We start from the raw sequence: 23,047 nt of genomic DNA on the forward strand, positions 1-23,047 counted from the left end.
GAAGGTGGAGCCATCATGGAAGGGATTAGTGGCCTTCTAAGGGGCTGAGGAGACCAGAATTCTCTCCTTTTATTGTGTGAGAACATAGCCAAGAGACAGCCGCCTGGGAAAAAGAAGCAGACACCACACTGAATCCTCCAGCACAGTATATTCTTCTTTGCTTTGTTTCAGCTTTTCCTTGCAAAAATATTTGAACACACTTCAGCTCTTGAGAATTTGTTTTTAACTCTTAAATAATGCTGAAAATATTGTGAGAACATTTAAGAGTTCCTCATTGCTTAAGAACCAAAAATTATGTAATATTTTTGAAAATTCAGTCCATATGCATGCTACTCACGTATATATAGATAGATAGAGATATAAATATAAATATATAGATCTATAATCTATAGTGAATGTGCATATTACTCAACATGTAGATATAAAGATCAGGGTCCCTTCCTTCCCTCCCTTTTTCCTGCCAGAGAGAGAAGGAAAGCACAAACAGGGAGGGGCGGAGAGAGAGGGAGAGAGAGACTCCCTAGCAGGCTTCACACTCAGCGCAGAGCCCAATGCGTGGTTTTAGCTCACAACCCTGAAATCATGACCTGAGCCAAAATCAAGAGTCAGATGCCTAACTGGTGGGTGAGCCGCCTACCCTGCAGGTGCCCCGGAGATTGGGGACTTTCTTAATCAAGATTTCTTAGTCAAATGGAAATAGTCACCTGACTTTGAATTTACCTTTCACATGTTTAAACAATTGTTGAAGATAAATATAAAAATAAGGAAACACAGGTAACATCAAAGAATAAAAACTTGTAGATGTGATAAATTACAATTTACAGACTAAAATATTTCTAAACAACTGAAGTTTTTTAAAAAAATATTATTTGTGGCCTTAAAAAGTCCATTTTTAGATCCATTTTAATAGAACTACTCCGAGTTATAATTTCAAAGTTAGAAATTGACTTAGGAGGGAGAATGAGATATCATTTATTTAAAATCCTCTTCCTTAATTTTAATGATTCTTCAAACTGTTGATATTGTTAGTTTTAATCTTTTAATCTTGGAAAATTCTTCTCTTGTTATTTTGTATTTAGATTTGATTGTTACTCCTTTTTGCAAAGCATCACATAAACATATTGTCATATAATTGCACACTAAAAATGAGTGCAGTAATTCCATTTGTTTAATATTTTAAGAAAAAGTTGAAGTGGTAGTCAACGTTCAAGAATCTTTTTAATCACCCTTCAACAGGGATAGTTGAAGAAACAGTTCATCAATTTTCCTGATAAGAAAAATTTTAAAAAGTTGTACATTTATAAGTGAACATGACTAAGGAGAGAGACACAATAACTAAAGACAAGAGTCCTCTCCAAATCATCAGGAAACTTTAATGTTCTTCAATTTATAAAATCTATCAGGACCTATTGGCATTTTGAGCCATGTTGTAAGAGGATGCATTTCACGGTTATTCATATGTTCTCATGACAACATGATTAAAAAAAAATTATTTATTTATTTGACAGAGAGAGAAAGAGGGAGCACAAGCAGGGGGAGGGGGGCAGCAGCGGGAGAGAGAGAAGCAGGCTCCCTGCTAAGCAGGGAGCCCACTCGTGACCTGAGCCAAAAGCAGACACTGAACCAACTAAGCCATGCAGGCGCTCCAACAATATAATTATGGGAGCTAGTTCTAGAAGTGAGAGAAAGCCTTCAATTTTACTTGCAGTGATGAGTAGTATCGATCAATTCATTGACAGTGCTCTTTGAAAGTGTGGTTTGCTCTCATAAGTGTTATTTGATATCCTAAAGATTTGAGACTTTCAACTTTGTTTAAAAGACTCATTAGCAGGGGCACCTGGGTGGCTCAGTGGGATAAAGCCTCTACCTTCAGCTCAGGTCATAATCCCAGGGTCCTGGGATTAAGCCAGGCATCAGGCTCTCTGCTCTGCAGGGAGCCTGCTTCCCTTCCTCTCTCTGTCTGCTTCTCTGCCTACTTGTGATCTCTGTCTGTCAAATAAATGAAATCTTAAAAAAAAAAAAAAAAACTAGTTAGCGTGTAGTGAAGACAGGATTTACTTAACCATACCAGTCCATGGCTGGATTCTCATAACTCTGTTTTTGTAAAACTTATTTATTAAACCCAAAATGGTATTTAGATCTGGTTGCATGGCATTATTAGAGATTATGTGTTTTTCTTATTAAAAGGTGATGTGTCCTTATAGAGCTAGTTACTTCAGCATGTGGTTTTCTCTGTGTATGTGTGGGTATACACCTGACATGCATCCACATGTGTGACTCCATCCCTAAAGTAAAATATTGAATCCTTTCTTTCTAGTTAGCATTTATTGTAAATGTTTTCCTGTGTAAGTAAAGATGCTATTTGTATTATAGGAACATATCATAATTTGCTTAATCGTACCTTCACTATTGGACACTTCCTTGTATTACATTAATTTCTTTAGGGGACATCTGTGTACATTCATTTTTGTCCACATTTTGGATTATTTCCTTAGAATAGATTCCCAGCTGTGAAGCTGCCAGGTCAGATGCTCTTCCAAATTGCTTTCCAAAAAGGCAGTTTTCTATCAGTAGAGATATATAGGTATGCTCGTCTCATTGCCCACTTGCCAAACTTAACTTATTATAATCTCTGTTTTTGCTAGTTTTGGAATTTTATTGTTTTAGTTTGCATATCTTCAATGACTCATAAGGGTGAAATTTAAAAACCTGTTGTTTATGCCTTTGTCTTTCAGGGTTTTAGGATTTTCTTAATGATTAGCGTGATCTCCTTTTTGTCTAAGGATTTTATTCTTGTCTCTCATATAGTTTTTTTTTAATGTATAAGTATTTATCTTTAATTGTGCTTTTGATTTTTAATTCAGAGAAGTAATTTTTTTTATGGAGTCAAGCGATATCCTTTGACATTGATTATTTTGTGCGAAGAACTCCATGGGCAAATGAAATCTTACACTGATATTACCTGAATAGGAAATCTCATTAGTAGTTTGATAATTAGTCTGTCGCATATTTTATTTTTGGAATATCCTTGCTTTAAAACTACAGCTAAAGAAGGCAGATGGTTAACATGTTTTCTCCTTCCCTGAAAATATCCAAGATGAACCAATATTATCAGTCTCTAATGGAGGTTGGCAATGTCAAGATGATTTGTGGCCATGTCAAGATGTTGAGTCAGTACCCAGGTCATTGCTCATTAACGATGATGCTCTTTGGACCAACAGGAGACCCAGCAACAGGATCCTAACAATTTCTGATTCTCCCTCATATTCCTTGAAGATAGTGCAGAACATTTTGTTCTTTAGAAAACATGCAGGCCTCTTTCCTTAAGTTACAGCACTTACTATTTTTTTATTCGTGTTATTAGTCTGTGCTTTTTTTTTGTAACCATGCATACATTGATGGAAATAACATTTTTAATAAACTATTTCGCCTTTGCTTTATTCGTTTCTACATACTCTCCCATTAGTCGTTCCATGTATATGTTTTTGCAAGTGAATGTATAGCTTTTTTCAAATATGGATTATTCCATTTTGATAAACCATTAATCCTTTTCTGCTCTTCCACAGTCATTTCTTATTAAGTGTGTCATTTAATATTCACCAATCATTAATTCCTCTCTTCCTTGCTCATACTTTGTATCTCCTTGAGATCTTCAGAATGTGGTTCTGTCTCCATTCTGTTCTGATTTAAAATTATCTGCTCCTCATATGATTCCCTCTGGTGGTTTGTGCCTTCCTTTATACTCTTATTGCTTTTGGCCTTCTCTTGCTTTTTTGTTTTTGTTTTTTAAAGTAGGCTTTATACTCAGTATGGAGTCCAGTGTAGAGCCTGAACTCACAACCCTGAGGTCAAGACCTAAGCCAAAATCAGGAGTCAGATGCTCAACTGACTGAGCCACCAGGTGCCCCTGGTTTTAATTTCTCTTCTTTCCACTCGGTTTGACCCTGGGCCACCGTCTTATGAAATAAACATATATTCTGTGTGTATGCAGTGTGTTTTACTAAAGCCACAAATAGATGCTATCTGACTCACATGTATGAAATGGGCAGATACAGATCTCTTTGTGATTCAACAGTCATTTGTAAGCATATCAGGGGACATGTTTCTTCTTCATTAGTAAATTACTATACCAAGTGCCATTCATTTTGCCCAAAAGAACTTGGTGAGTTTTGGTACATTAATCCACCTCATCTAACAATTCAGGAAAAATCAATTCAGTGACATAAAATTAAAAGATGTGCTAGCAAAATTTGGGTGTCTCTAAGGTGACATGTTTTTTTGAAAGGAGTGGAAACACTAATCTAACACTATTTTAGATGGGGTTTTCTTGTTCCTTTTCAGGCCATAATATTTCCTATAAAATGAAAATAACTACACATTTAATTACAGTTCCAAAAATTTACATTCTCGCATGAAGCTTTCTTCTCTTGTCATGCTGTAGTCATAATGGCTACATTGTCTACTGTTAATTTGCATTTTAATTGAGTTTTAAACATTTAACTAGAGGATGGTCCAATAGGAGATTCTATAAGCATCTCAGTAATTGGTAGGCAAGAGTTTTTTTTTTTTTATTGCTATTTTAGCCGTAGGGAAGTCTGCCCGACAGGGTTGGAGTAAGAACTGATAACCTTCAAAGCAGGCTTTGTACTTTGGGGCTGTCAAGAGAAAAAGAGAACAGAAGTTAGCAATGGAGACATTAGCAGAGACAGATGGTGAGAGGTTATAATGATTTCTAGGATCACCCAAATCGTCTGAAATTGATGCCAGATTTTTTTTTTTTTTCCAGTTAGGGCAGCATGTCATGCTTGTTTTGAGCTACCATGGACACAGTTCATGCAGTTCTATTGGGCTTTGCATTCTTTTATGTTTCTTTGGGTCTTCAAGAAGTTTCTGACACACACTGAATTTTGTCAGCATTTTCAGTAACTGACAAATTTTAACATTATAAACATTTTTAAAACATTTTTGTTAAACCTCTCTACTGAAAGACATGAAAGTAAGATGACTGATTCTTAGATTGTCTTCATTTAGAACAACCTTCTTTTAGTTGCAGAAACAGAGTGATGGTGTGTATCTTCAATGTGAGACCGGGGGAAGATTTTAGTGGATATAGCAGCTGTTGATTCAAGTATAATTATACATGTTGCATCTGTGTTTTCTCTTAGGTGAATCAGCAGTTTTAGTTTATTATGAAAATTAGCAATCTATGAGATAATTCTATAGAATGAATTCCCAGAAATACAAGGTACATAATGTAATGAATAGGAAATGCTCCAGTGAAATACTCATATTCCATTGTGATCCTGTCAAGAATAAAATCAATTGGACGTGGGATTGAAAGTAACAAAAATGCTTTATGCTCTCTGGAGAAAATAGGAATGATTCCTTGTAAATGAGAAACTTCAAAATGAAAACATAAAATACTAGCTATAGACTGCTCAGCATGACTCAAATTTTTTAAAATAAACTTTTCTGATTGTTGGGTTTTGAAACGTCTGAGTACGTGAGATTGGTCTATGAAACGGCATACCCAGTTACATACAAGACTGCTTATAGTGGAAACACTTCTTTGCTTATATCTGTTTTACCAGTTAACTGTTTTTAGCCCAATCCTCCATGTGTACAGCAAGTTGCTAAAAGCTGTGCATTTATTTAATGCAGTTTTCATTTTGTTTTTGTTTTGTTTGCAATATGAGAGGCCAAATAAAGAAACTTGAAACTTTTGGAGTGGAGAAAGCGTATTTGCATTTTAATCAAGGAATCTCCTCCCCGGGGATTGACGAAAACTCATAAATGTGTAGCAGAATTTTGGAGTTCAGAGGTAGAAGTTGTCAACCATTATGGAGTAAACGATCATTTAACCTCTTACTCTAAGTATACTTCATGTAAGATATAAATGAAGGGTCATCAGTATATATCATTTATGATATTATCCAAGAAGATTAATCAGAGGAAAATGGAGGTTGGCAGTTTGAGAGAAATCATATACATGGAGTAGTTAGTGTCAGGATGTCGTAAGTGTCAATAGTCTTTGAGGAAACACAGGCCAGTGTTAGAGGGACACAAGACTGCAGAAGTAAACCCCTGTTCCATTGGAATCTTTCAGTTACCTCTAGAACTAGAACTTCATTTTATCAAAATTTTATTTAGGGTCAGGCACATTATTGATACTGAATAAGTTCTTATTAAACCAACAAATGTATGCTGAAGGCATCCCACATGGGATGATAGAGTCAGACATCTTCTGCTAGCAGCTTACATGGAAAGCAAAGGTACACAAACATCAATAATCACAGAATACTGAGGGGTTGGCAGATGAGGACTATGGACAACAATTTACTTAGGAATTGGACCATTTGAAACCATTTTAAAAGTTTGAGGGACTCTGTCAAATAAATAATAATTTTTTTTAAAAGTTTGAGGGATATGAATTATAGAAACATCCAGGGAAAGGATAAACATTTTCTGTAGGGTGGGAAAATGAAGCAAGATGAGATACATCTGTAAGAAGAAGTGACATTTGAGCTGGGTAGGATTTTTATATTTAGAAACGTCAATGTGTGTAGTGAAAAAGTAGAAGAGGAAGGGTGGCCCATTCTAGACTGAGGGAATTAAATTGACTAATTACTATATTCTACATTTATTGATTGCCTCCTATGTACTAGGCACTGAACTAAGTGCTTGGAATAGGAGGTAAGAAAGAACTTCACTTCCTGTCTTTGAAGAGCTCCCACAGTGGGAAAGCCTACGTATAAGCCTTGCACAAAATGTGTGCTAAAGGCTGCCCTTCGTGCTCTCAGGCCTGAAGGGGGCGCCTCTCCTACACAGAGCGTCAGGATGGGCTAGGCTCATTCTCAACACTCCTGAGCCCAGCCAGCAGCTACATGAGGGGCATAATTGAGCTGAGGGTGCATTTTTGTTGTTGTTGTTTGTAGCCCTTTTAATAAAAGCTTTGTACTAAAATTATTCATGTATTTATCTTCCCTCTAGACCTTAAGTTCTTGGAGACTACTAAATTAGATTTTATCATCCTTGCATTACTTCATCGTATCCAGAACAGTGCCTTGCACACAGAGTGGACGTTAAGACTATAGGAAGGTAATTATGTTTTGTATTTCTTGGAAAATAAAGCCTACTTTGTTGAAGGCTTGACTATAAGATAATGTGGCTTATCCCCATGTACTTCAGCCTCCTTAATCCTGCCCTGTGGAGTTTCTAAAGCTGTCTCATAGTGGAGGCCAGTGATGGTCAGTGTTTGGGTTGAAGCCACTTTTGACACTTGTAATAATTTTTTGAACTATGGACACTTGGCAGGCATTTTAACGTTTTCATCCCTCTGAAGCTAGGCTGATTATTAAGGGCGGGGGAAGAGGATCATCTGCAAGCTACTCTTTTCATTTATTTATTTATTTTTATTTTTTAAAAGATTTTATTTATTTATTTGACAGACAATAAATCACAAGTAGGCAGAGAGGCAGGCAGAGAGAGGTGGGGGGGGAGGGTGCGGGGAAGCAGGCTCCTTGCTGAGCAGAGAGCCCAATGCAGGGCTCCTTTCTAGGACCCTGGAATCATGACCTGAGCCAAAGGCAGAGGCTTAACCCACTGAGCCACCCCGGTGCCTCTCGGTTTTTTTTTTTTAAAGTACTTGTTAAAGAGTCACCTTTCCCCAGTTTCACATTCAATTTAAGTTCATCCTTACCTGTAAGACACTAAGTCAATATCCTGAGATTGTTTAGGAGGCTTCATATTTTTCTCAGCTATAAAGTCAATTACCTTTCAAATGATTTTATAGCTGGCAGTAAATGGCCCATGAAGTATATGAATAAAAATAAGGGCAAACATTTCCTGGTTAAATAGTTACATTGGTAGTCAGTATAATAGACTGAAGTCTCAAAAAAAAAAAAAATCAGGGACAAATTACTTAGTGGCCACAGATATCGTGCTCTGGTTTCTACAAAGACATCATTGGCAGGTGTTCTGACACACATGTGACCTAAGTTTTTATTTATGATATTTTGTTTTATGTAAGCAAATATCTATATATTTCTAGAGTAAGAACATCTTTGGAGATCAAATATAAGAAAAGTGAGCTATGACTTGGTTTCATCATCATAAATAGTATTTGAGAATGTTGATATCTTTGGAAAATATACTCAACTATCTACCACTGCACAGCTCCTTCTAGGGTGTGTATATATAACCTGTGTTGTGGTGCAAACAGACTAATTCTACTAGTTCTTATCTTTTTAATGAATTGCTTTTTCAAAAAAAAGTATTTGAAAGAGAGCGAGTGAGCACACAGTAGGGGCAGCAGCAAGCAGAGGCAGAGGGAGAAGCAGACCCCCTGCTGAGCACAGAGCCTGATGCAGGGCTCCATCCCAGGACCCTGGGATCATGACCTGAGCCAAAGGCAGCGGCTTAACCAACTGAGCCACCCAGGCACCCCATTAGTAGTTTTCAAATAGTTCCTTACTGCGTTTTTAAGAACTATCATATTTTCTGGGTTGTTGAAACACAGTTTGATTGTAGCCATGCCCAAACTCACAGTGAAATGAATGAGCAAGTGAAATATTAAATGGGCTCTTCTGTTTACCTGAAGTTGTACCACCAAAATATCTTCATTGACACTAGCTATTTCTTCAAAGCTCTTTATTTGGCCAGAAAGAGTGAAATCAGTCTGTCCCTGTACAGGTGCACTATGAGACATTTCAAAATGATTTTCAAATCTTGGAATCTGGTGACTGCATTTTATAAGTTTTATAAACATGCAGAGTCAGTCATGTGGTCTGCTGGCCTGTATTTATAAGTGCCATTCACTTGTCCAGGTCTGTACAAGTAGACCTGAAAAGAAAATTCAAGGTCATTTTTATTGCAACTCACTGTTGATGACATTGAAAAGTTATGGCACTGTGTTAGTCTAGGAACTTGGGTGGAAGTGCCCTGAAGCTGGCACATAGTTTTTCTGTGTTGGATTTGCATCAGCTTTTTTTTCTTCAAGAGAATCCATGGGATAGAAGTCTGTCTCTTGCTGCTCCTTTGCACCTTTGATTTTTTGAAAATTAATTTTCTTTCTCATAAACTCTATACAGCATTGACGGTTTCCTTCCCTGTAATTTTGGTTTATATTTGTGTATTTTAATTAAGGTAATTTTCAGGTGGTAGAGGGGAACTTGAGGCAGGTTCCCTTTTTTTACTTTCTCTTTTCTAAATAACAAGGCCTTGGCAAAAAGCCACACGCTTAAAAAGTAACAGCAGAATCTCTCGTATTCCATCTCCTGTTCATCAGCTCTGTGGGTCAGCTTGTGCTCTCTCTTTCCTCCATAAAGTCTACATGCTACTGTCAAGGACATTCTAGAAGGCTAGCCTTTTGTACACCCGTGTATTTCCCATCCCCCTTGTGGTGTGTATGTTTATCACCAGTTTCTAATCTGTTGGTGGCAGTGGTACTTACTATGATCTAACAAGTTATTCTGTAAACTAATATAGCAGATACAAGTAGAGAGAAATGTTTATATGAAAACTAAGATGTAATGCTAGTCCCTTTGCTAGGCAAAAATTGCTATTGAATTAACTGTGGGTAAACCAATCACCAAGGTTGTAAAAAATACGAATGATAGAGAATCATAGAATGATTCTGAAGTCAGGTTGCTTCTCAAGTGTCTTTAACTTTCTTGCTTTATTATCAAGGACAAAATTGGAAGTGGTAGATGATGCATAATAGATATGCTTAATAAGATGTAGAACTCTAACTAGAAGATCTGTACATAAAGCAAAGGTCTGGACCCTACATCAGTGAAATAGCTAACTGTGTGCACTTAATCTATGAAGAATGTTTAAGGTATTACATTTAAAGGTTCCTGACTGCAGTATATTTATTTGATAAACTGGCCAACTACATATTCTGTATGTGTCTATTCTGTATGTCTCTGATAAGAAAGCTTCTAACACAAAGATAAATTAAAAGCCATTAACTGCTCCCCCCTTTCTATGTGGGAAGAAAGGTGAGTGAAGTGTTAGTGATTCTCACAACTCTGGATGTCCTAAGGGTGGAGAAGTGTCTTCAGGTGAAACTGTCTGGTATGGAGCCAGAAGAAAATTTTTTCTGTTAGTCTCTGCCAGTGCCGGAGCCATGGTGCAGATGGAAAGGATGTTCTGTTGCCTTGGATTATCCTGGAGAAATGCCACTAAGGCCTCCTTTTTGTGACAGAGCCCATCCTAGAGTAAACCACCTGTCATTGTAAACATTCAGCCAAAAGAAAATGATACAGTTATTTCTCATATAATGTATTTGTATCTTAATTCAGACGTTAATATTATAGGCAAGACCTGCATACCTCAGCTACTATAGGGAACAGTCTGGTAGCCAAAGAAAATGTCCCTAAAAAGGGCCAGTTCTTGAAAGTTCCTTCTCTAGGTAGGAAATTATCTCAGTGACCTCTTGCCCAGGTAATAACCCTATTCCTGAGAGACATTATAATAGCATCATGACAGGTAAGCTTGTCATTCATTATTCATTTTTATCACCAACTGATGTTTAATTTCTCAGAGATGAAATGATCGTCATAGTAATGCTTCCCTATACTACCTAGCGTAGCACTTGAACCAGAGTAAGTAGTAAATAGACAGAGAATGATCAGGTCCTGGGGCGCTCAGGTTATGATACCAGGATCCTGGGATGGAGCCCCGGATTGGGCAATCTGCTCTGCGGGGAGCCTACTTCCCCCTCTTTCTCTGCCTGCCTCTCTGCCTACTCGTGATCTCTCTCTGTCAAATAAATAAATAAAATCTTAAAAAAAAAAAAAAAAAAGACTGGTCAGGTTCCCAAACTGGGATATGCTGGACTTTTGTATGACAGTTTTAACAGAAGTTTGTCTCCTATGTCAAATTGCAGTTTTACCATATTGATTTGTTGGCATGTGTCTTACCTTTCCATTCATTGTTCTAGCTGTTCTAGATGATACTTTGTATTTCAATGTTCAGACTCCAGGGTGTTCATTCAGCTTGTTTCTTAGAACTGGCTGAATATGAGAAAGATTTTTCTTTTTCTTTTTTTTTTTTTTTTTCTGGTAGCAAGCTTCACTCAGTACATGGGAAATTCATGCAGTCTCAGCCTGCTTCTTTCCTACTGATAGATAGTCACTCATGGGCCTTCATTTGCCTCCCTCAAATATAACAATAGCCCAAAGATGAATTATTCAGACAGTGTGGATATCCTGGGAGATGTGGTGCATTTTGCAGGCACTGATGTGTTATAAACCAATCAACCCAAATCTTTTATGTCTCCTTTCCATATTGTAACTCCCATGAGGTAAAGCATTAAGCTACATTAAACCTCATAAAGAGAAATTTGAGTTCATGATGTGTAACTTCTCAGTAATGGTAATTAGTATAATCTGCTTTTTGAATTTGCTAACTGATCTTTGAAAAACATGTTACCAGTTTTCTCATTTCTATTTAAATATTTAAGACCGAAAACTTTCTAGTTGAGCTCTTAGTACCTTTCATAAAACTTTGTAAGTGGCTCCGATTTTATACAGAATTACATCAAATGATCAGGAGCAGACAGCTCATGAAACTAAGAGCATAAACATAATTTATAACACTTATAAGAAAAAAGTGTATCTTGAATTTTAAAGTATGAGTAAAAACTGAAGTTGGAATTTTTGCATAATCAAATATCTCTCCCATATCAACCAAAATTTATAGAAAGATATAACTAAAAAAGAACAAAATATGGGCAGGACTCCTGATAGAAGAGAGGGTGGCTATGTGAGTATCCGTCTGTGTAGATATCATTGAACCTGTGGGTGCAAGATGTAGATAATATTAGAAAACATGATAATATAGTACATACTACTCATAATCAGATATGTCACTACCCCTCTCTCATTAATTGACAAAATAAATAGATAGAAGATCAGTAAGGATGTAGAAGAACTGAAAAACACAATCAATTCACTTGACCTATTGTCATTTTTAGAGCACTCTGATAACAATATACATTCTTTTCAAATTCACCCAAGACATTTACCAGGATAAATTATATGTTGAGGTTACAAAATTAAGTCTCAGTACATTTAAGAGTATTGCAGTATATGTTCCCTAACCATGATGGAATGAAATGAAAAATCAATAACAGAAGGATGTTTGGAAGGATCCCAAATGTCTTGACACTAAAGAACCTACTTCCAAATAACCCATGAGTAGTGTGTTGACCTGTGCCTACAAGAATGGTATGTCCATGTCTTAACTCTTGGAATCTGTAAAAGGATCTTTGGAGATGTAATTAAGTGTTCAAGATATTGAGAAATGAGATACTCTTGGATTATCCATGTGGGTCTAAACCCAATGAAAGGTGAACTTATAAAGAAAGGAAGGGAACACACAGAACAGAGGTCCTGTGAAGATAGAGACATAGAGGAGTTAAATAGTTAAATAGGAGTTAAATACGCAGAAACCACCAAAAGGTAGAAGAGGCAAGATATGGAATCTCTCTGGAGCCTTCAGAGGAAGTGTGGCCCTGCCAGCTCCTTAGTTTTGGACTCTTGGCCTCCAGAACTGTGAGAAAATAAATTTTTTGTTGTTTTATGCTATCCAGTTTGTGGAACTTTGTTGAGATAACTGTACAATAAGAACACACCATGGGCCAAAGTAAAAACGTGATGGGGAAGTAAAAAGTCTTTTGAATGAATTGGAATTGTACATACAACATATAAAAGGTTGTTGGATGCTTGTGAATCTGTACTTGGGGAAAAATTAAAGGGGCTAGATCCCTATATTAGAAAAGAAGAAAAGTTTCAAATCTATGACCCCAGCTTCTACTTTAAGAAACCACTAAAAGAACAAATGAAACCCAAATGAGCAAAAAATCACTAGCATAGAAAGCAGAGAAACATGGGGGGGAAATTAATGAAAACAAAAGTTGGTTAAGAAGATCAATTATATTGATATACTTCTAGCCAGGATAGATCAGGGAAAAAAAATAGGCACCTCAAATTACCCATATCAGGAATGACAGAGGTGACATCACTACAGACTTAGCAGTTATAAAAAGGAGAATGAGGAGATAACAAAGGTTAATGAAGGAGTCAGTTCTCCCTTGTCTTCCCCCATCCTCAGCCTTCAGAGATTGGTGCCTTTCTTTGAGAGAAGGCCTATGTGTTCCAGGGTCAGGGCTGTAGCTTCCTCTGTGAATGAGCTTCTGTAAGCTCTTGTCCTTCCCACCAGCCCACATGTAATGTTGAACATTTTGATGAGTTCAGCTGCTTTCTCCTTAGCCCAGTCACAGCAGATTTGTTCTTCTTTCCATTAAACCAAGGATGGAAGCCATGGTGGGTTTCTTTTTTGCTAGGAAGTATTCCTTCCTTTCTGGAATTTAGTTGATTTTCTTTCTTTCTGCTCCCAGTTCTTTGGAGACTTAAACAAGTAAGCGATCATAGTCTTGGATTTACTTGGCTTGGTCTTGGGAGGTTAGGAAGGATGGCCTGCCATAACAGAATACCACAGACTATGTGGCTTAAACCACAGACACTCTAGAGGCTGGAAGTCCAGGATCAAGGTGTGGGCAGGTTTGGTTTCTTCTGATGGCCTCTCTTCTTGGTGTGCAGATACCTACCTTCTCACTGTTCTTCACATGGTTAATGCTTTGTCTTTCCAGTGTAACTTCCTCCTCTTAACAAGGATACCAGTAAGATTAGGTCCCATACTACAGCCCCATTATATACAATGGAATATTATCAGAAAGTCATCAGAAAGGATGAATACCCACCGATGTATCAACATGGATGGAACTGGAGGGGATTATGCTGAGTGAAGTAAGTCAAGCAGAGAAAGACAATCATTATATGGTTTCATTCATATGTGGAATGTAAGCAATAGCACAGAGGACCATAGGGGAAGGGAGGGAAATCTGAAGGGGGAGAAATCAGAGAGGGAGACGAACCATGGGAGACTGTGGACATTGGGAAACAGACTGAAGGTTTTAGAGGGGAGGGGTTAGGAGATGTGGTAACAGGATGCTGGGTATTAAGGAGGGCATGTGTTGTGATGAGCACTGGGTATTAAACACAACTAATGAATCATTGAACTCTACATCAAGAACTAATGATGTATTATACAGTGGCTAACTAAACATAATTGAAAAAAAGAAAAAAATTACCTTTTCAAGAACCCATCTCCAAATACAGTCACATTTAAAGGTCCTGGAAATTAGAGAGGACTTCAGCATAGGAATTTTGGAGGGACACAATTCAGCCAGAATATTGTACATGATCTCCACCTCAATTTCTTCCTACCACTCAAGTCTCTTAATCTACCCAGCCATACCAGCCTCACTCTTGATACTAGAACATGCCAGGTATTTTCTCATTCAAGGGCATTTTTACAGTTGTAAGTCTGTTTGGGTAGTTTTCTCCTTAGGATATTCAGTGGCTCAGTCTGCCATCTCCTTCAAGTCTGAACAAATTTTCATCTCTCTTAGAGGCCTATCCTAACTCTTTTACTTAAAATTGCGATCCTGATTTCACTGCATTATTTATTCTTCACAATTCTTTCCACCTTCAAGCCTAACATAATATTTATTATTACTGTGTGTCATCTTCCTCTAGACCACTAGCATGTGACCTCCTTGAGGGCAGGGATTTTTATTTGTTCACTGATGTCACATTATCTCAGGGCATGGCACATAATAGGTTTTTCTATAGTGATTCAGTGATGAATGAATTGAAAAGACACATTTTTTTTTTAAATGATTGACTCCATCTGGTTTCTAAACCAGAGATCATCATGATTTCCAGGAGACTAACTTAAAGAAATAGAAGGGTCCCACGGCCCCTGAAAACCCTAGAGGCTCCATTAGATCAAATTAAACAAGTAACCTTAGGATTTTCCACCTGTAACATGGAAATGCAGTCTTCAGTCTCCTTTGGTGAAACAGATCAAAAGCAGCATATCACAGGTGTTTTATACTTTGCAGTCATTTTTTTTTTCCCTGAATCATCTTGGGGGGTTAATGTTTCAGGACTCATTTTGGGAAATACATATTTACATCTTCCTCCTCTTCTTTTAAAAGGTTCATTGCTCTGTCACATAAATTTCAAGCTATTTAGATTAAGAATGACAATGATTTTTTAATTTCATATGAGAAAAATATTATTTGAAATGAAGTTATTTCTTTTGCAATATAATCTTTTAATTTTTGTATGATTTCTTTTTTTGCTTATGGTTTGGTTGTGTGAGAACCATCATGAATGAAATTTATTCTCCTTGAAGATAAATTCTTCCAACTCTCATAGTTTTGTTGTTTATTTGTTTGTTGGTTTGTTTGTTTGTGTCATTTAGGCTAAATCTGGGTAACATTTCCCCAGCATTCAAAGTTGGATACTTGGGAGTGATGGTGTGATGTTGGTGTGCATGCATAGTCAATGGAGGAAGCCACTGATCTGAAGTGTGTGTTCTGGAGTCTGAGGATAAAATAAGGATATAGGGGAAGAATAAGCTCGGGTAAAGAAAAGAAGTAGAAAAGATAAGAAACAGAAATACAAACATAACTGAAGAATAGTTAGAAGAAAAGGAAGAGCAAGAAGAAAACAAAAGGTGGAGAAAAGCCTTTAAATAAAAAAAAAAAAGAAAGAAAGAAAAAGAGTAAGACCAACATCTGTTGAGTACCATGTCCCAGAATTTGTGCTAGTTGGGAGTCCTTTAAAGTATATAAATCCTTCCACCAATCCTCTGAATTAGGTATTATTGTTAATAATTTACATATGTACAAACTGGTCAGTTAAGTAATTAGTACTTCCACAACTTTTCTAGTCTTAACACACATAGAAATGATATTCATATTTGAAAGGCACTTGAGCTTAATCATAGACCAGTACTTTAAAGCTTTTCATGATTTCATGATCCATTGTATCCCGAAGGTTGGCAGGGTCAGTATCTCTGCAAACTTAATTTTTTCTCAGTTCAATCAGTTGACCAGACATAAGTGAACAATTCAAGATCACACAGGTGGGAAATGACAAAGCTTAAAGTTTGAATTCAGGTCTCTTTGAATTCTTTGTCCACCTTCTTTAATAGCCCTATAGCTCTAAGGATGAATAGTGCATGACCCTACTCTTGAGGAACTTATGGTCTACTGGGGGAAGATAGAGATAAGAGAAAAAGAACTATAATGGATCATAGAATTTAGACTTATTAGGAAAAATGGGGAAAAAAGCCATTATTCAATTTGGTTTTCAAGAAGGAGTAGGAGTTTGCCAGACGAAATAGAAAAGAAAGAGGGAGTAGACATTCCAGGCAGTAGAAACCACATGTGCAAAGGGGAGATGATAGCTGTACTATAAGAATGACAGTGGAGAGAGGCAGAAGGAATAAAGTTGAAGTATTTTGGGATAGAGAATCAGTAAGTGTAGTGACTTTTTAGGAATGGTGAGTAAAGGAAGACTGCAATTTCTGTGTTAGCTTCCTTGGAAGTTAATGGTTCACTAAGGAAACACTGCAATAAGGAAATGTGTATGAAGAGCAGGGTTCAACTAGAAAGACAGGAAGTTTGATAGTGGACTTGATTTTGACCTACCATGTAGTATGTTTGGGGAAGATTAGTACCTAGTAGGCAGGTGGAAATCTCCTAAAACAAGAGTAGAGTGAGTGGGGAGAGAATTAGTTCCTCCATCCCTGGTATGTATTTCTCTTCCAGGATTTCTTTCTAAACTACATCAACATTACTGCTTTTGAATTTAAGCAGCTGCCTGAAATGGTTAAAAATCCTCATAACAAAGTGTATTCCCCATGTGTTGATGACCCCATGTCCTCCTCTTCAACACTGACCTCCAAGCCTTGGAGAATTGTGGCTTAAGAACATACTGGATGGGGGCACCTGGGTGGTTCAGTCTGTTGTGTCTCTATTTGGCTCAGATTATGATCTCAGGGTCCTAGGATGTTCAGTGGGGAGTCTGCTTCTTCCTCTCCCTCTGCCCTTCCCCCCTGCTCATGCTCTCTCTCTCAGATAAATAAAATCTTAAAAAATAAAAATTAAACAGTATGTATTTGTATTAATAAAATCTAAAATATACATAAAATATAAAATATATAAAATATAAAGAAGTGCTGGATAGATTTATTTTATTCCAGGATATCCTCATTTTAGGTAATATACATATTTTTAGTAAATAATATTAATAATTAACAATTCTAGAGTCCTTCTTGTGAGCCAGGCACTGTTATAATTTACATTTATTGGCTTATTCAGTTCTTACAAACTGTTATTTAGTAAAGAGGGGTTAAATAACTTCCTAGGCCCATGTTGCATCCTACTCTCTGGCCTTGGGAGCTGAGAGTTCCAGCAGGCTCTGACATTTGGTCATGTGAGCCTGAGGTCATGAAGTATAGTTCTTCTCGCCTCAGATTATATCTAGAATTTTTTTTTTGCACTTGGTCCTGATTTGTTTCTTGAAACCTTTTTCACCCTCTTACTGTACTTTAGACATTCTTAGTGAGTTGGTAATGTTTTCAGATGATTTTTTTCTCAAAGTTATACACCTTCTTCTCATATTCATGAGTTCATTCCTCATACTGTAGACTGGAGCCAGGGCACCTGGGAGGCTCAGTCAGCTAACTATCGGCATTCAGCTCAGATCATGATCTCAGGGTCCTGGGATTGGCCCCATGTTGGGCTTTTCACTCAGCTGCGAGTCTGATTCTCCCTGTGCTCCTTTCCCTTGCTGGCAAACTACAATAACCAGAGATACATGGGATCATTATGTAATGGTAAAAGGGTTAGTTCAGCAAGAAGAGATAGCCTTCTTAAATATGGATGAAACAAATAACAGTTGAAAATACAGAAGCAAAAATCGATAGAACTGAAAAAAATTGGTAAATTCACTATTATAGTTGTAGGCGTCAACACCTTTCTCTCAATAATGAATAGAATAGCTTAGCTAGAAAATCAAGTCTATGGAAGAAGTCAACATTGTCCTCACCCAACAGGATCTATCAACATTGAGAACATAGTCCACTCAACAACAACAAAATACACATTTTTTCAAGCTTGTACAGAAATTATACCAATATAGACCATATTTGAAGACATTAAAAAAAACTTCAGTTTGAAATAATTGTAATCAGGGGTGCCTGGGTGGCTCAGGTGGTGAAGCATCTGATTTCAGCTCAGGTCATGATCTCAGAGTCCTGGGATCTAGCCCGCATGGGGCCAAAGGGGCGTCTGCTTCACCCTCTCCCTCTGCCTCCCCTCTCCCCAAGCTTATGCATGCACACATGCTCGCTCGCTCGCTCTCTCTCTCAAATAAATAAATAAAATCTTTTTTTTAAAATATTTTATTTATTTGACACAGAGAGAGAGAGAGAGAGAGAGAGAGATCACAAGTAGGCAGAGAGGCAGGCATAGAGAGAGGGGAAGCAGGCTCCCTGCTGAGCAGAGAGCTGGATGTCGGGCTTGATCCCAGGACCCTGAGATCATGACCTGAGCTGAAGGCAGAGGCTTTAACCCACTGGGCCACCCAGGTGCCCCAATAAAAAAATCTTTAAATAAAATAATTGAAATCAGACAAATGTGGTTCTCTCACCATAATGGAATTAAGTTAGAACTCAGTCACAGAAGGAAAACAGGAAAATTTCTAAACACTTGTAAATTAAACAGCATGCTTTAAAATAATTCATGGGTTTCAGAGGAAGTCTCAGGGTAAATAAAACAACAACAACAACACATTACACTGAATAAAAGTAAAATGCAACATATAATTTGTGGGGCACAGCTAAAGCTAAAGTACTATAAAGCTATAGTACTAGATGCTTCTAATAGAAAAGAGGAGATTACTCAAATCAATAATCTAAAGTCTCACTTTTAATACCTAGAGAAAGAAGGTAAAAATAAACCAAAAGCAAACAGGAGGGCAAGAATTGGTTTTGCAGGCTAATTGGAGAATAGGGACTTACTCAGTATTGCTTCTGTTAAAAAATGTAATTGTTAAAAAACATATTGTGGCCTTCAAAGTGTCAATACCCAATTGAGTAAGAATCATGAGAAAAGGAAGATGATAGATTGAGTTGATGGCATCTGTGATGATTAAAATAGTGATTACTTATGGTGACCTTTTTTCCCAACTAAACATGTCTCTGGAAATGAGTCACTAAGGATGAAGCAGCGTTTTTCTTTCTGCTTTGATTAATCAAAATTCTTCTTACATTCAAGAACACTTTAGTAGTGAGTTTAAGCCACTGTTGAGAAGATAGTTGTTTCTCATGTTCATTTCCTTGTTTATATAATCAGGAGCAGAAAAAAATATCTTTACCAGCAGTTCTCAACCTTGGCTGCAAATTAGAATAATTTAGAGAGCTTTAAAGTATACTGATGTCTGGATTCCACCTAGGGAGAGTCTAATCTAATGGTGTGGGGCAGAAGTTCACAAAATATGGTCTTAGATCTGCAGGAGAGTACTTGGGAACTTGTTAGAAATGCAGATTTATAAGCCCCAGCCCTGATTTAGCTATCTGTGTTTTAAGAAGACTTTCAAGTGAATGTGAGTCAGTGTGTTTCCAACTTTAATGTGCAGATAAACCTCTTGGAGAATCTTCTATAAATATAGACTGGGGTTCCTGGTCTGGTATGGTATCTGAGACGATTACTAACAAACTCCCATGGGACCCTAATCATGATGGAATTTGGTCATCATTTGAGTAACAGGAGTCTAAGGTATATCTAGATGCTTGCACTCTTAAATACTTCCCAAATGAGAATGCTGCAAAGGTGAGAACTGCAATAGCCCACGAAACTTACATGGTCTTTCCCAGGTCGCTTGTTCCTGAGGCTGTGGAGTCATTGAAGAGCAGGTACTTCTTCGTCTCGTGAAAGTGATGATCACAGACTTAACTTGCTCCTTGTTTGCCTAGGAATCCCACCAGTGATAGTGTCATCCTTATTTTTCAGAACAAATATTGAACATCCTGCTTACTCCTTTCCTCTCATTCCTCTACACTCCCACCATCATTCACCTGACCACCATCTTTCATGGTTTTCCTAGTCATTACTAGTTAAAAATTGGGTAACGGGATGAAATAATCATTCTGGTACATTGCAAGAGAATGAGACCTCTCCCCTTTAAGGTAACTTGGATCTAGAGACAAAGCCCTGAAACCAGTATCATCAGAGAAATCTCTTCTCCTTTCATATGCTCTGACTGGACATGTTTATCTCTTCTAATGTTATCAAGAAACATCCATGTTCTGATAATTCAATCTCTACATGGCTAGGTCAGGTCTCTCTCTCTCTCTTTCCCCAGTCATTTGATGGACACCGTTCTTAAACTTTGCAAAGTTGTCTCAAATTCAGTGTGCCCCAAATAGAGCTCATTTCCCCCACATATGTTTCTCTCTCTGCATTCTTTATCTCAGTGGTAATTTGGGAGTCATCTTTTACTCTTGCTCTTTTCTTCTACTCCAAATGGAACTTATTATTAGGATGCATGGATTCTACTAGTCTTGAAAACACCTGCTTTCCCCTAGGATGACAGCCACTACTCTGGTTCAGGTGACCATGGTCTCTTAAATTGCAGTGCTCTAACTTACCTCTTTGTCTTCAGACTGGCCTTTTCTTACCCATTTTCCATATAGCACCTAAACTGTTTATTCTTGTCATTTCTCATCTTTAAAATGCTTCAGTGATTCTCTGTTGCTCTCAGAGTTCATTCTAAATTTCTTAATATGACTTAAAAATAATTCATAGGATTAACATATTCCAGTTTTAAAATAAATAAGCTACAGGAATATAAAGTACAGCATAAGGAATATAGTCAATAATATTGTACTAACTTTCTATGGTGACAGATGATGATAACACTTATGGTAATGAGCATTTCGTAATGTATATAGTCATCAAATCACTATGTTGCACACCTGAAACTAATATGGTATGTCAACTATACTTCAGTTTAAAACTAAGTAAGAGAAGTCACTAAGGATTCAGTGCTTTGCGCACCTTTCCTGGAATTCTTTCCATCTTAAATGATGCATTTTCTATGGGCACCATTTTCTCTGTAAGCCTTTGAGTAGGTGAGCCTCTACTGAGTGTCTTTCCATTTTCCCATATGCCTGATCCTTACTCTTCCTTTTGGCAAGATACTGCTTGGGAATAGATTGCTTTCTTGATCCCACCCCTCTGAAGGCCTACATACCCTTGTTATGCTTAATGTTGCAGTAATCACCCTGAACTTCATTTTCTTCTTGTCTATCTTCCTCAACATTTTCCCAAGGGTAGAGGTTATCTTCTTTACCACTGTGTCCTTAGCATCAAGCCCAGTGTCTGTAGTATAGTCTAGCTTCAATAAATATTAATAAACAAAATTCCCAGGAGCACAAAGAAAGGAGCTTGTCATGGCAGACCAGTGAGAGGGCAGTGTTGTAGTTGAAACTGTTAGAAAAATACAAACCACGGTATAGGGAATGGCTTCTCTGTTCATCACAGTTCTCACAGAAGGATCTCTGAGAAGGTACACCTAAAATTAGCGGAGGAGTATTCTAAGTAGGTTGAATGACATATTTTCTTCTTCCAAAAAGCATCATGGTTTTTAAAAAGACCTTAGTTAGCAATTATATTATTTATATGCTTACAGCAGTTATTTATTTATTTATTTATTTTTAGGTTCCATTTTCTTCGACAACCAGATGGAGGTTCTCGTTTCACTGACACAAATCCATATTCTTAATTCTCACCTTTTTTTTTTTTTTTTTTTTTTTTTTTTTACTTTGGATCTCTGATTGTATGTGGTAAATTGCCTGATACACACTTAATTAGCAGCCGGGCGGAGAAGAATCAAGCTCCTTCAGCTTGCACAGCTGGCACTTTCCTTTGGTGAGTGAGGAAGTCGCACCATTCTAAAAGATCTGCAGATCTGTGGAATCTCCTCTTCCAGGGAGCTAGAATTCCCGACTTTGAAGGAAATGCCAGGTTTAAAAAATTGTAGTTCATTTCCTACACAGGAATTTGCCTAAGGATATTTTGTAACATAACCCAAACTTCAGTGAATAAACAGTGAACAAGTAAGTGTATGGATTGGTGAAACACTTCAGCCTAGCATCTCCCGGGCCTTCTGTCAGTATGCCACCAGAATTCTGCGCCCCAGCAGCCATCTGGCTTTGACAGCTTCTGCTTCGCATTTCTGTTTTGTCAGTTCTTCTTTTGCAAATTTGCAGAGCACTATTCTGCTGGTGACTTCCCTGCAGAGGGACAATGGTCCCTTTCTAGACCACATCTCAGTGCAAATTAATGTCAGAGTTTCTCCTATAGGGGGCGCCTGGCACCCTGAGGGCCTGTGGGGTCTTTCTCCCTGGGCCTTGACTCCCTAAGTTGGGAACCATTTAGGCTTATTCTTCTGTGCTTTTCCTCATGCCTGATACTCAGGCATTGCCCTCAGATCTGTTTCCTCATTCTCCATCTCCTGGGCTTATCTAAATGGTATTTCTCAGGGTTTACCTCAAGCTTCATTTGCTCCTGCAATTAGGGCACAGATCATGGTCTTGAGATACTTTGCTGTTCTTTTTTTTTTTTTTTTTTAAAGATTTTATTTATTTATTTGACAGACAGAGATCACAAGTAGGCAGAGAGGCAGGCAGAGAGAGAGAGAGAGGGAAGCAGGCTTCCTGCGGAGCAGGGAGCCCGATGCGGGGCTCGATCCGAGGACCCTGAGATCATGACCCGAGCAGAAGGCAGCAGCCCAAACCACTGAGCCACCCAGGCGCCCCAACTTTGCTGTTCTTAATACTGCGTGCCATTCTCTCAAATTATTTCATGTTCTTTTTCCTTTATTTGTAAGAGGATAGTCCAGTGCAGTGTGTAACTCCATATTAATCCATTTAAGTGCTATGCTTCATTTGAAATGACATATCAGGCTCTTTGTATCATATTTCCCATTGTCTTCTCTGAAAACCAGGTTAGCACAGGCACGACTGGGGGTTATGAGAACATTTCTCCTGGCCTTTTAAATGGCTTTCAAAATTACTCCACAGGGCTTGTTATTTTGTGAGGATTATGCCTCTCTGA

At 37.6% G+C, this 23,047-nt stretch overlaps 1 protein-coding gene across 5 annotated transcripts in view; it reads left to right on the top strand.

The window, feature by feature from the left end:
• The window catches only part of PDE4D (phosphodiesterase 4D), a 1,492,536-nt gene that overhangs the window by 225,853 nt on the left and 1,243,636 nt on the right, over positions 1-23,047 (top strand). For 4 of the 5 annotated variants that reach the window (XM_004744606.3, XM_045075658.1, XM_045075657.1 and 1 more), the window contains one exon: positions 6,991-7,098. The exons of the other annotated variant lie outside the window; for it this stretch is intronic. The gene's annotated coding sequence lies outside the window, so the exon portion shown is untranslated. The remainder of the gene's footprint in view (positions 1-6,990; positions 7,099-23,047) is intronic. 5 annotated transcript variants of the gene reach the window in all.

The sequence above is a fragment of the Mustela putorius genome, unplaced genomic scaffold (genome assembly GCF_011764305.1).
Source record: "Mustela putorius furo isolate JIRA1106 unplaced genomic scaffold, ASM1176430v1.1 tig00000145_pilon_pilon_pilon, whole genome shotgun sequence".
Classification (NCBI taxonomy): domain Eukaryota; kingdom Metazoa; phylum Chordata; class Mammalia; order Carnivora; family Mustelidae; genus Mustela; species Mustela putorius.